A 12,828-nucleotide genomic window follows, 5' to 3' on the forward strand; every position below is an offset into this window, starting at 1 on the left:
AGACACTGGGTGGTTCTGATAATTCAGACCCAGGCAGTTGGCGTTTCTGATAATTCAGACACAGAAAGTTGTTGTTTCTGATAATTCAGACCCAGACAGTAGTCGTTTCTGATCATTCAGACCAGACAGTGGGTGTTTCTGATAATTCAGACCCAGACAGTGGGTGTTTCTGATCATTCAGACCCAGACAGTGATTGGTTCTGATAATTCAGAACTGACATTGGTCATTTCTGATCATTCAGACCAGACAGTGGGTGTTTATGATAATTCAGACCAGACAGTGGGTATTTCTGATAATTCAGCCCCAGACAGTGGCGTTTTCTGACAATTCAGAGCAGACAGTGGGTGTTTCTGATGATTCAGATCAGACAGTGGTCGTTTCTGATAATTCAGACCAGACAGTGGGTGTTTCTGATAATTCAGACCCAGACAGCGGTTGTTCTGATAATTCAGATTGACACAGTGGGTGTTTCTGATAAGTCAGACCCAGACAGTGGGTGTTTCTGATAATTCAGAACCAGACAGTGGGTGTTTCTGATAATTCAGACGCCGACAATAGGTGTTTCTGATAAATCAGACCCAGACAGTGGGTGTTTCTGATAAATCAGACCCAGACGGTTTGTGTTAATGATAATACAGACCCAGACAGTGTGTGTTTCTGATAATTCAGTCCCAGACAGTGGGTGTGTCTGATAATCCAGACGCAGGCAGCAGGATTTTCTGATAATTCTGACCCAAACAGTGAGTGTTTCTGATAATTCAGACCCAGGCAGTGGGTGTTTCTGATAATTCAGACCCAGACAGTGGGCGTTTCTGATAATTCGGACCCAGACACTGGGTGTTTCTGACAACTCACACCCAGGCAGTGGGCGTTTCTGATAATTCAGACCCATACAGTGGGTGTTTCTGATAATTCAGGCACAGAAAGTGTTTTTTCTGATAATTCAGACTGAGACAGTGTGTGTTTCTGATAATTCAGTCCCAGACAGTGGGTGTTTCTGAAAATTAAAACCCAGACAGTGTGTGTTTCTGATAATTCAGACACAGACAGTGGGTGTTTCTGATAATCCAGACCCAGACATTGAGTGTTTCTGTGAATTCAGACCCAGACAGTGGGTGAGTCTGATAATCCAGACCCAGGCAGCAGGAGTTTCTGATAATTCAGAACAGACTGTGAGTGTTTCTGATAATTCAGACCCAGGCAATGGGTGTTTCTGATAATTCAGACCCAGATAGTGGGCGTTTCGGATAATTCAGACCCAGACACTGGGTGGTTCTGATAATTCAGACCCAGGCAGTGGGCGTTTCTGATAATTCAGACACAGAAAGTTGTTGTTTCTGATAATTCAGACCCAGACAGTAGTCGTTTCTGATCATTCAGACCAGACAGTGGGTGTTTCTGATAATTCAGACCCAGAGAGTGGGTGTTTCTGATCATTCAGACCCAGACAGTGATTGGTTCTGATAATTCAGAACTGACATTGGTCATTTCTGATCATTCAGACCAGACAGTGGGTGTTTATGATAATTCAGACCAGACAGTGGGTATTTCTGATAATTCAGCCCCAGACAGTGGCTTTTTCTGACAATTCAGAGCAGACAGTGGGTGTTTCTGATGATTCAGATCAGACAGTGGTCGTTTCTGATAATTCAGACCAGACAGTGGGTGTTTCTGATAATTCAGAACCAGACAGCGGTTGTTTCTGATAATTCAGACTGAGACAGTGGGTGTTTCTGATAAGTCAGACCCAGACAGTGGGTGTTTCTGATAATTCAGAACCAGACAGTGGGTGTTTCTGATAATTCAGACCCAGACACTGGGTGTTTCTGATAATTCAGACCCAGACAGTGATTGGTTCTGATAATTCAGAACTGACATTGGTCGTTTCTGATCATTCAGAGCAGACAGTGGGTATTTCTGATAATTCAGACCAGGCAGTGGGCGTTTCTGATAATTCAGACACAGAAAGCGGTTGTTTCTGATAATTCAGACCCAGACAGTAGTATTTTCTGATAATTCAGACCGGACAGTGGGTGTTTCTGATAATTCAGACCCAGACAGTGGGTGTTTCTGATAATTCAGATCCAGAGAGTGATTGGTTCTGATAATTCAGAACTGACATTGGTCGTTACTGATCTTTCAGACCAGACAGTGGGTGTTTCTGATAATTCAGACCAGACAGTGGGTATTTCTGATAACTCAGACCCAGACAGTGGCTTTTTCTGAAAATTCAGAGCAGACAGTGGGTATTTCTGAAAATTCAGTCCCAGACAGTGGGTGTTTCTGAAAATTAAAACCCAGACAGTGTGTGTTTCTGATAATTCAGACACAGACAGTGGGTGTTTCTGATAATCCAGACCCAGACATTGAGTGTTTCTGTGAATTCAGACCCAGACAGTGGGTGAGTCTGATAATCCAGACCCAGGCAGCAGGAGTTTCTGATAATTCAGAACAGACTGTGAGTGTTTCTGATAATTCAGACCCAGGCAATGGGTGTTTCTGATAATTCAGACCCAGATAGTGGGCGTTTCGGATAATTCAGACCCAGACACTGGGTGGTTCTGATAATTCAGACCCAGGCAGTGGGCGTTTCTGATAATTCAGACACAGAAAGTTGTTGTTTCTGATAATTCAGACCCAGACAGTAGTCGTTTCTGATCATTCAGACCAGACAGTGGGTGTTTCTGATAATTCAGACCCAGAGAGTGGGTGTTTCTGATCATTCAGACCCAGACAGTGATTGGTTCTGATAATTCAGAACTGACATTGGTCATTTCTGATCATTCAGACCAGACAGTGGGTGTTTATGATAATTCAGACCAGACAGTGGGTATTTCTGATAATTCAGCCCCAGACAGTGGCTTTTTCTGACAATTCAGAGCAGACAGTGGGTGTTTCTGATGATTCAGATCAGACAGTGGTCGTTTCTGATAATTCAGACCAGACAGTGGGTGTTTCTGATAATTCAGAACCAGACAGCGGTTGTTTCTGATAATTCAGACTGAGACAGTGGGTGTTTCTGATAAGTCAGACCCAGACAGTGGGTGTTTCTGATAATTCAGAACCAGACAGTGGGTGTTTTTGATAATTCAGACCCAGACACTGGGTGTTTCTGATAATTCAGACCCAGACAGTGATTGGTTCTGATAATTCAGAACTGACATTGGTCGTTTCTGATCATTCAGAGCAGACAGTGGGTATTTCTGATAATTCAGACCAGGCAGTGGGCGTTTCTGATAATTCAGACACAGAAAGCGGTTGTTTCTGATAATTCAGACCCAGACAGTAGTATTTTCTGATAATTCAGACCAGACAGTGGGTGTTTCTGATAATTCAGACCCAGACAGTGGGTGTTTCTGATAATTCAGATCCAGAGAGTGATTGGTTCTGATAATTCAGAACTGACATTGGTCGTTACTGATCTTTCAGACCAGACAGTGGGTGTTTCTGATAATTCAGACCAGACAGTGGGTATTTCTGATAACTCAGACCCAGACAGTGGCTTTTTCTGAAAATTCAGAGCAGACAGTGGGTATTTCTGATAATTCAGACCCAGACAGTGTATGTTTCTGATAATTAAGAGCCAGACAGTGGGCGTTTCTGATAATTCAGACTCAGACAGTGACCATTTCTGATAATTCAGCACAGACAATGTGTGTTTCTGATCATTCAGTTCCAGACAGTAGATGTTTCTGATAATTCAGACCCAGACACAGGGTTGTTCTGATAATTCAGACCCAGACAGTGGGTATTTCTGATAATTGAGAGCCATGCAGTGGGTGTTTCTGATTATTCACTCCCAGACAGTTGGTGTTTCTGATAATTCAGAGCTAGGCAGTGGTTGTTTCTGATAATTCAGACCAGACAGTGGGTGTTTCTGATAATTCAGACCCAGACAGTTGGCTTTTTTGATAATTTAGCCCGAGACAGTTAGCATTTCTGATAATTAAAACCCAAACAGTTGGCGTTTCTGATAATTCAGACCCAGACAGTGGGCGCTTCTGATATTTCAGACCCAGACATTTTCTTTCTGTGAGTATTCAGATGCAGACAGTGGGTGTTTCTGATAAACAAACTCAGAGAGTTTGACTTTCTGATCATTCAATTGCAGGCAGTGGAAGCTTCTGACAAACTGTCCAAGACTTTGAATGTCCCTGATCAATCAGAACCAGACAGTGTTTGTTTCGGTCAATTCAGAACAATACAGTGGGCATTTCAGATAATATAGACTCAGACATAGAAACATAGAAACATAGAAAAATAGGTGCAGGAGTAGGCCATTCGGCCCTTCTAGCCTGCACCGCCATTCAATGAGTTCATGGCTGAATATACACCTTCAGTGCCCCCTTCCTGCTTTCTCGCCATACCCCTTGATCCCCCGATAGTAAGGACTTCATCTAACTCCCTTTTGAATATATTTAGTGCATTGGCCTCAACAGCTTTCTGTGGTAGAGAATTCCACAGGTTCACCACTCTCTGGGTGAAGAGGTTTCTCCTCATCTCGGTCCTAGATGGCTTACCCCTTATCCTTAGACAGTGGGCATTTCTGATAAATCATTCCCAGAAGTGGGTGTTTCTGATAATTCAGACCCAGACAGAGGGTGTTTCTGATAATTCAGAACCAGACATTGCGAATTTCTGATCATTCAGACCCAGACAGTGGTTGTTTCTGATAATTCAGACCCAGACAGTGGGCGTTTCTGATAATTCAGACCCAGACAGTGACCGTTTCTGATAATTCAGTACAGACAATGGGTGTTTCTGATAATTCAGATCCAAACAGTGGATGTTTCTGATAATTCAGACCCAGGCAGTGGGTGTTTCTTATAATTCAGACCCAGACACAGGGTGTTTCTGATAATTTAGACTCAGACAGAGGGTGTTTCTGATAATTCAGAGCCATGCAGTGGGTGTTTCTGATAATTCTGACCAGAGAGTGCGAGTTTCTGATCACTCAGACCCAGACAGTGGGCCTTTCTGATAATTCAGACCCAGACAGTGGGCGTTTCTGATAATTCAGACCAGACAGTGCGAGTTTCTGATCATTCAGACCCAGAGAGAGGGTGTTTCTGATAATTCAGTCGCAGACAGAGGGTGTTTCTGAAAATTCAGACCCAGACAGTGGTAGTTTCTGTTAATTCAGTCCCAGAAAGTGAATGTTTCTGGTAATTCAGACCCAGACAGTGGATGTTTCTGATAATTATGTCCCAAACAGTTGGCGTTTCCGATAATTCAGACCCAGACAGTGGGCGTTTCTGATAAACAGACTCAGAGAGTTTGACTTTCTGATCATTCAATTGCAGGCAGTGGAAGCTTCTGTCAAACTGTCCAAGACCTTGAATGTCCCTGATCATTCAGAATCAGACAGTGAGAATTTCTGATAATTCAGACGCAGACAGTGGTTGTTTCTAATAATTCAGACCCAGACAGTGGGCGTTTCTGAGAATTCAGACCCACACAGTGACCGTTTCCGATAATTCAGTACAGACAATGGGTGTTTCTGATAATTCAGATCCAGACAGTGGATGTTTCTGATAGTTCAGACCAGAGAGTGGGAGTTTCTGATCATTCAGACACAGACAGTGGGTGTTTCTGATAATTCAGACCAGACAGTGCGAGTTTCTGATCATTCAGACCCAGACAGTGGATTTTTCTGATAATTCAGAGCCAGGCAGTGGATGTTTCTGATAATTCAGACCGAGATAGTTAGCATTTCTGATAATTAAAACCCAAACAGTTGGCGTTTCTGATAACTCAGACCCAGACAGTTTCTGTCTGTGAGTATTCAGATGCAGACAGTGGGTGTTTCTGATAAACAGACTCTGAGAGTTTGACTTTCTGATCATTCAATTGCAGGCAGTGGAAGCTTCTGACAAACTGTCCAAGACTTTGAATGTCCCTGATCATTCAGAACCAGACAGTGTTTGTTTCGGTCAATTCAGAACAATACAGTGGGCATTTCAGATAATATAGACTCAGACATAGAAACATAGAAACATAGAAAAATAGGTGCAGGAGTAGGACATTCGGCCCTTCTAGCCTGCACCGCCATTCAATGAGTTCATGGCTGAACATACACCTTCAGTACCCCCTTCTTGCTTTCTCGCAATACCCCTTGATCCCCCTATAGTAAGAACTTCATGTAACTCCCTTTTGAATATATTTAGTGCATTGGCCTCAACAACTTTCTGTGGTACAGAATTCCACAGGTTCACCACTCTCTGGGTGAAGAAGTTTCTCCTCATCTCGGTCCTAGATGGCTTTCCCCTTATCCTTTGACAGTGGGCATTTCTGATAATCATTCCCAGATATGGGTGTTTCTGATAATTCAGACCCAGACAGAGGGTGTTTCTGATAATTCAGACCCAGGCATTGCGAATTTCTGATAATTCAGACCCAGACAGTGGTTGTTTCGGATAATTCAGACCCAGACAGTGGGCGTTTCTGATAATTCAGACCCAGACAGTGACCGTTTCTGATAATTCAGTACAGACAATGGGTGTTTCTGATAATTCAGATCCAGACAGTGGATGTTTCTGATAATTCAGACCCAGACAGTGGGTGTTTCTTATAATTCAGACCCAGACACAGGGTGTTTCTGATAGTTTAGACTCAGACAGAGGGTGTTTCTGATAATTCAGACCAGGCAGTGCGAGTTTTTGATAATTCAGTCCCAGACAGTGGTTGTTTCTGATAATTCAGACCCAGACAGTGGGCGTTTCTGAGAATTCAGACCAGAGAGTGACCGTTTCTGATAATTCAGTACAGACAGTTAGCGTTTCTGATAATTCAGTCGCAGACAGTGGGTGTTTCTGATCATTCAGACCAGACAGTGGGTGTTTCTGATAAATCAGACGCAGACAGTTGGCTTTTTTGATAATTCAGACCGAGACAGTTAGCATTTATGATAATTAAAACACAAACAGTTGGCATTTCTGATTTCTGATAATTCAGACCCAGACAGTGGGCGTTTCTGATAACTCAGACCCAGACAGTTTCTGTCTGTGAATATTCAGATGCAGACAGTGGGTGTTTCTGTGAAACAGACTCAGAGAGTTTGACTTTCTGATCATTCAATTGCAGGCAGTGGAAGCTTCTCTCAAACTTTCCAAGACTTTGAATATCCCTGATCATTCAGAACCAGACAGTGCGAATTTCTGATAATTCAGACCCAGACAGTGGTTGTTTCTGAGAATTCAGACCCAGACAGTGACCGTTTCTGATAATTCAGTACAGACAATGGGTGTTTCTGATAATTCAGATCCAGACAGTGGATGTTTCTGATAGTTGAGACCAGAGAGTGGGAGTTTCTGATCATTCAGACACAGACAGTGGGTGTTTCTGATAATTCAGACCAGACAGTGCGAGTTTCTGATCATTCAGACCCAGACAGTGGATTTTTCTGATAATTCAGAGCCAGGCAGTGGATGTTTCTGATAATTCAGACCGAGATAGTTAGCATTTCTGATAATTAAAACCCAAACAGTTGGCGTTTCTGATAACTCAGACCCAGACAGTTTCTGTCTGTGAGTATTCAGATGCAGACAATGGGTGTTTCTGATAAACAGCCTCTGAGAGTTTGAATTTCTGATCATTCAATTGCAGGCAGTGGAAGCTTCTGACAAACTGTCCAAGACTTTGAATGTCCCTGATCATTCAGAACCAGACAGTGTTTGTTTCGGTCAATTCAGAACAATACAGTGGGCATTTCAGATAATATAGACTCAGACATAGAAACATAGAAACATAGAAAAATAGGTGCAGGAGTAGGCGATTCAGCCCATCTAGCCTGCACCAACATTCAATGAGTTCATGGCTGAACATACACCATCAGTACCCCCTTCTTGCTTTCTCGCAATACCCCTTGATCCCCCTATAGTAAGGACTTCATGTAACTCCCTTTTGAATATATTTAGTGCATTGGCCTCAACAACTTTCTGTGGTACAGAATTCCACAGGTTCACCACTCTCTGGGTGAAGAAGTTTCTCCTCATCTCGGTCCTAGATGGCTTTCCTCTTATCCTTTGACAGTGGGCATTTCTGATAATCATTCCCAGATATGGGTGTTTCTGATAATTCAGACCCAGACAGAGGGTGCTTCTGATAATTCAGACCCAGACATTGCGAATTTCTGATAATTCAGACCCAGACAGTGGTTGTTTCGGATAATTCAGACCCAGACAGTGGGCGTTTCTGATAATTCAGACCCAGACAGTGACCGTTTCTGATAATTCAGTACAGACAATGGGTGTTTCTGATCATTCAGATCCAGACAGTGGATGTTTCTGATAATTCAGACCCAGACAGTGGGTGTTTCTTATAATTCAGACCCAGACACTGGGTGTTTCTGATAGTTTAGACTCAGACAGAGGGTGTTTCTGATAATTCAGACCAGGCAGTGCGAGTTTTTGATAATTCAGACCCAGACAGTGGTTGTTTCTGATAATTCAGACCCAGACAGTGGGCGTTTCTGAGAATTCAGACCAGAGAGTGACCGTTTCTGATAATTCAGTACAGACAGTTAGCGTTTCTGATAATTCAGTCGCAGACAGTGGGTGTTTCTGATCATTCAGACCAGACAGTGGGTGTTTCTGATAAATCAGACGCAGACAGTTGGCTTTTTTGATAATTCAGACCGAGACAGTTAGCATTTATGATAATTAAAACACAAACAGTTGGCATTTCTGATTTCTGATAATTCAGACCCAGACAGTGGGCGTTTCTGACAACTCAGACCCAGACAGTTTCTGTCTGTGAATATTCAGATGCAGACAGTGGGTGTTTCTGTGAAACAGACTCAGAGAGTTTGACTTTCTGATCATTCAATTGCAGGCAGTGGAAGCTTCTGTCAAACTTTCCAAGACTTTGAATGTCCCTGATCATTCAGAACCAGACAGTGCGAATTTCTGATAATTCAGACCCAGACAGTGGTTGTTTCTGAGAATTCAGACCCAGACAGTGACCGTTTCTGATAATTCAGTACAGACAATGGGTGTTTCTGATAATTCAGATCCAGACAGTGGATGTTTCTGATTGTTCAGACCAGAGAGTGGGAGTTTCTGATCATTCAGACACAGACAGTGGGTGTTTGTGATAATTCAGACCAGACAGTGCGAGTTTCTGATCATTCAGACCCAGACAGTGGATTTTTCTGATAATTCAGAGCCAGGCAGTGGATGTTTCTGATAATTCAGACCGAGACAGTTCGCATTTCTGATAATTAAAACCCAAACATTTGGCGTTTCTGATAACTCAGACCCAGACAGTTTCTGTCTGTGAGTATTCAGATGATAAACAGACTCAGAGAGTTTGACTTTCTGATCATTCAATTGCAGGCAGTGGAAGCTTCTGACAAACTATCCAAGACTTTGAATGTCCCTGATCATTCAGAACCAGACAGTGTTTGTTTCGGACAATTCAGAACAATACAGTGGGCATTTCAGATAATATAGACTCAGACATAGAAACATAGAAACATAGAAAAATAGGTGCAGGAGTAGGCCATTCGGCCCTTCTAGCCTGCACCACCATTCAATGAGTTCATGGCTGAACATTCACCTTCAGTACCCCCTTCCTGCTTTCTCGCCATACCCCTTGATCCCCCTATAGTAAGAACTTCATCTAACTCCCTTTTGAATATATTTAGTGCATTGGCCTCAACAACTTTCTGTGGTAGAGAATTCCACAGGTTCAACACTCTCTGGGTGAAGAAGTTTCAGCTCATCAGAATCCTAGATGGCTTACCCCTTATCCTTAGACAGTGGGCATTTCGGATAATCATTCCCAGATATGGGTGTTTCTGATAATTCAGACCCAGACAGAGGGTGTTTCTGATAATTCAGACCCAGACATTGCGAATTTCTGATAATTCAGACCCAGACAGTGGTTGTTTCTGATAATTCAGACCCAGACAGTGGGCGTTTCTGATAATTCAGACCCAGACAGTGGATGTTTCTGATAATTCAGAGCCAGGCACTGGATGTTTCTGATAATTCAGACCGAGACAGTTCGCATTTCTGATAATTAAAACCCAAACATTTGGCGTTTCTGATAACTCAGACCCAGACAGTTTCTGTCTGTGAGTATTCAGATGCAGACAGTGGGTGTTTCTGATAAACAGACTCAGAGAGTTTGACTTTCTGATCATTCAATTGCAGGCAGTTGAAGCTTCTGACAAACTGTCCAAGACTTTGAATGTCCCTGATCATTTAGAACCAGACAGTGTTTGTTTCGGACAATTCAGAAAAATACAGTGGGCATTTCAGATAATATAGACTCAGACATAGAAACATAGAAACATAGAAAAATAGGTGCAGGAGTAGGCCATTCGGCCCTTCTAGCCTGCACCGCCATTCAATGAGTTCATGGCTGAACATACACCTTCAGTACCCTCTTCCTGCTTTCTCGCCATACCCCTTGATCCCCCTATAGTAAGGACTTCATCTAACTCCCTTTTGAATATATTTAGTGCATTGGCCTCAACATCTTTCTGTGGTAGAGAATTCCACAGGTTCACCACTCTCTGGGTGAAGAAGCTTCTCCTCATCTCGGTCCTAGATGGCTTACCCCTTATTCTTAGACAGTGGGCATTTCTGATAATCATTCCCAGATATGGATATTTCTGATAATTCAGACCCAGACAGAGTGTGTTTCTGATAATCCAGACCCAGATATTGCGAATTTCTGATAATTCAGACCCAGACAGTGGTTCTTTCTGATAATTCAAGCCCAGACAGTGGGCGTTTCTGATAATTCAGACCTAGACAGTGACCGTTTCTGATAATTCAATACAGACAATGGGTGTTTCTGATAATTCAGATCCAAACAGCGGATGTTTCTGATAATTCAGACCCAGACAGTGGGTGTTTCTTATAATTCAGACACAGACACAGTGTGTTTCTGATAATTTAGACTCAGACAGAGGATGTTTCTGATAATTCAGAGCCATGCAGTGGGAGTTTCTGATCATTCAGACCCAGACAGTGGGCGTTTCTGATAATTCAGACCCAGACAGTGGGCGTTTCTGATAATTCAGACCAGACAGTGCGTGTTTCTGATCATTCAGACCCAGACAGTGGGAGTTTCTGATAATTCAGTCCCAGAAAGTGAATGTTTCTGAAAATTCAGACCCAGACAGTGGATGTTTCTGATAATTCAGAGCCAGGCAGTGGCTGTTTCTGATAATTCAGACCAGACAATGGGTGTTTCTGATAATCCAGACCCAGGCAGTTGGCGTTTCTGATTATTCAGACCAGACAGTTAGCATTTCTGATAATTCAGACCCAGACAGTGGGTGTTTCTGATAATTCAGACACCAGGCAGTGAGTGTTTCTGATAATTCAGACCCAGACAGTGGGTGTTTCTGATAATTCAGAACCAGGCGGTTGGTATTTCTGATAATCCAGACCCAGACAGTGTGTGTTTCTGTTAATTCAGTCCCAGACAGTGTGTGTTTCTGAAAATTCAGTCCCAGACAGTGGGTATTTCTGATAATACAGAACCAGACAGTTTGTGTTTCAGATAATTCAGTCCAAGACAGTGGGTGTTTCTGAAAATACAGACGCAGACAGTGGGTGTTTCTGATAATTCAGACCCAGACAATGGGTGTTTCTGATAATTCATACCCAGAGAGTGGGTGTTTCTGAACATTCAGTCCCAGACAGTGGGTGCTTCTGATAATACAGACCCAGACAGTGTGTGTTTCTGATAATTCAGTCCCAGACATTGGGTGTTTCTGAAAATTAAGACCCAGACAGATTGTGTTTCTGATAATCCAGACCCAGGCTGCAGGAGTTTCTGAAAATTCAGACTCAGAAAGTGAGTGTTTCTGATAATTTAGACACAGGCATTGGGTGTTTCTGATCATTCAGATGCAGACAGTGGGTGTGTCTGATAATTCAGACCCAGACAGTGGGTGTTTCTGATAATTCAGTCCCAGACAGTGTGTGTTTCTCAAAATTCAGTCCCAGACAGTGGGTATTTCTGATAATACAGACCCAGACAGTTTGTGTTTCAGATAATTCAGTCCCAGACAGTGGGTGTTTCTGAAAATTCAGACGCAGACAGTGGGTGTTTCTGATAATTCAGACCCAGTCAATGGGCGTTTCTGATCATTCATACCCAGAGAGTGGGTGTTTCTGATAATTCAGACACAGTCAGTGGGTGTTTCTCATAATTCAGACACAGACAATAGGTGTTTCTGATACATCAGCCCCAGACAGCGGGTGTTTCTGATAAATCAGACCCAGACGGTTGGTGTTTCTGATAATACACACCCAGACAGTGTGTGTTTCTGAAAATTCAGTACCAGACAGTGGGTATTTCTGATAATTCAGACCAGACAGTAGGTGTTTCTGATAATTCAGACCAGACAGTGGGTATTTCTGATAATTCAGCCCAGACTGTGGCTTTTTCTGATAATTCAGAGCAGACAGTGGGTGTTTCTGGGAATTCAGATCAGACAGTGGTCGTTTCTGATAATTCAGACCAGACAGTGTGTGTTTCTGATAATTCAGATCCAGACAGCGGTTGTTTCTGATAATTCAGATCCAGCCAGTGGGTGTTACTGATAATTCAGACCCAGACAGTGGTCGTTTCTGATAAGTCAGACCTGACAGTGGGTGTTTCTGATAATTCGGATCCAGACAGTGGGTGTTTCTGATCATTCAGATCCAGACAGTGTGTGTTTCTGTTAATTCAGTCCCAGACAGTGTGTGTTTCTGAAAATTTAGTCCCAGACAGTGGGTGTTTCTGATAATACAGACCCAGACAGTTTGTGTTTCTGATAATTCAGTCCCAGACAGTGGGTGTTTCTGATAATTCATACC

The sequence above is a fragment of the Pristiophorus japonicus genome, chromosome 9, assembly GCF_044704955.1.
Source record: "Pristiophorus japonicus isolate sPriJap1 chromosome 9, sPriJap1.hap1, whole genome shotgun sequence".
In the NCBI taxonomy this organism is placed as follows: domain Eukaryota; kingdom Metazoa; phylum Chordata; class Chondrichthyes; family Pristiophoridae; genus Pristiophorus; species Pristiophorus japonicus.